Below are 2,309 nucleotides of genomic sequence, written 5' to 3' on the forward strand. Positions count from 1 at the left end.
CTCATTTAAGAAGGACTTAAATCGTTAATTTCTCATACTAGAATATTGACGTTCCATACACTGCATCTCACATTTGCCATATAGACAAAGTGACTTAGTGCTGAACTGATTTCTTTTCGCTCGCCGCTACTAAGAAAATCCTTGTTAGTTTCTTTTCCTCCCCTAATTAATATGCTTAAATTCAGGGGGTAGTCCCATATGAGTTGAGGTTGTTTAATTACACTTATAGACAATTCTCTGCCTATTTTGAAATATACTATCTTTTTTTTGAAGGTCCATAATATTCACAAAATTATTCTTTATATCATATTCGTTAATAAGAGGCAATTCTAGTTTATAAAATAATATATTTTATGCTAGACATTCCTCAGTATTATTTGAAATGAATAAAGAACATATAATTCTTCAAATTTCTCATGCAACAGAGTTTTAGTATTTTCATTTATTAATTCATATTATGAATATCTTAAGTAAGAACTTTTTAGATTCACACTTATATTATCCAATAATAATATATTATCCAATAATACAATGTGCTTAAAATTCCGAAAAATTTTAAACAACTTATTTAGCATAGTCTTACAACCCTCAACCATATGTAGTCCAAGCAGCACTAAAAATTAATTAAAGTACATAACAGCATGGACTGCGATATGCGTTCAAAATGTCGATGTTCATGTGTCCTGCAGTTCACACGATGACGCACAGTTTGCTGCGTTCTTCATCGACCCATGAGCCGAGTGATCCACCGCTTAGAGTGATACAATTTTTTTTTTATTTCATTACGTCAACAATATTTTTATTGAAAGAAATTAAAAATACACCATTTTACTGGCATATATCAATTCCTTCAATAAAATTTTTTTTTATACCTAAATAAATGTTGCGAAATGTCTTAGTTTTACATAATCGATAATAATAAGATATATGACAAGTATATTTTAGCTAAATTTATTTATTATGATCAACATATGTAAAGCGTTAACCTGCAAACAGGTACAACATTGTTTTTCTTTAGGTGTTGTGAACCAATGTATGCGCACTGAATATGCACAATACATTTTGCAACGCATGTATATTATGGTACATATACACGCAGTTTTTATTTTATCCAAAACACATAAAACACTCTTAATACAGTATATAATAATAATAATACATAACAAACGGTTTTAGCTAATTTAAATTATTATATGTTGCATAATTGTATCTCATATGATTGAATAAAATATTTATATTTATTAGTTACTTAATTTATTAAATATTGCAATTCCTAAAAGAGAAAAACAAATTTAATTTATTAACGGTTAGATGCATTAAAACAATAATGATCCTTCCGCAGGTTCACCTACGGAAACCTTGTTACGACTTTTACTTCCTCTAAATAATCAAGTTCGGTCAACTTTTGCGAAACAACCGCAACACACAAGGCGTCACAGTGATCACGTCCGGAGACCTCACTAAATAATTCAATCGGTAGTAGCGACGGGCGGTGTGCACAAAGGGCAGGGACGTAATCAATGCGAGTTAATGACTCACACTTACTGGGAATTCCAAGTTCATGTGAACAGTTTCAGTTCACAATCCCAAGCATGAAAGTGGTTCAGCGGTTTACCCGGACCTCTCGGTGTAGGAAATACACGTTGATACTTTCATTGTAGCGCGCGTGCAGCCCAGGACATCTAAGGGCATCACAGACCTGTTATTGCTCAATCTCATTATTGCTAGACGCAATTTGTCCATTTAAGAAGCTAGTGTCCTTATAATGGGACAAACCAACAGGTACGGCTCCACTTATATAAACACATTCAAACACAATAAACATTTTACTGCCACCATGAATGAAGGCTATATAAGCTTCAACACCATAATCCTGAAGATATCTATTTAATATATTTGAGTCTCGTTCGTTATCGGAATTAACCAGACAAATCACTCCACGAACTAAGAACGGCCATGCACCACCACCCATAGATTCGAGAAAGAGCTATTGCGTTAATTAACTAGAAATAGTTAAAAAACTAATCCCAATAATAGTCAAGTTAATTACGCTATTAGGTTTATATCCCAATAACTTGCACATATGTTAGACTCCTTGGTCCGTGTTTCAAGACGGGTCCCGAAGGTATCCTGAATCTTTCGCATTGTTAATCATACAAGTGCTTATAATAAACATAAAAATCAATGATAATCATGCCATTATATAATTCCGAAAAATTAACGCACTGTACTCATATAATCTATCAGCACTTTATCAAATTTTTGAAATTTATTTTATGTTAAAATGCAAGCACTCTAATTTAAATAAA

General features: G+C 32.3%; 1 non-coding gene across 1 annotated transcript; it reads right to left on the reverse strand.

Moving 5' to 3' along the window:
* Positions 1 to 582: 582 nt before the first annotated feature.
* LOC133849852 (5.8S ribosomal RNA) lies at positions 583 to 760 on the reverse strand. Its single transcript, XR_009895478.1, has one exon. It is a non-coding gene; the product is annotated as a 5.8S ribosomal RNA (ribosomal RNA).
* Between the last annotated feature and the right edge of the window lie 1,549 nt (positions 761 to 2,309).

This window comes from Drosophila sulfurigaster, unplaced genomic scaffold (assembly GCF_023558435.1).
Source record: "Drosophila sulfurigaster albostrigata strain 15112-1811.04 unplaced genomic scaffold, ASM2355843v2 ctg113_pilon, whole genome shotgun sequence".
Lineage (NCBI taxonomy): Eukaryota > Metazoa > Arthropoda > Insecta > Diptera > Drosophilidae > Drosophila > Drosophila sulfurigaster.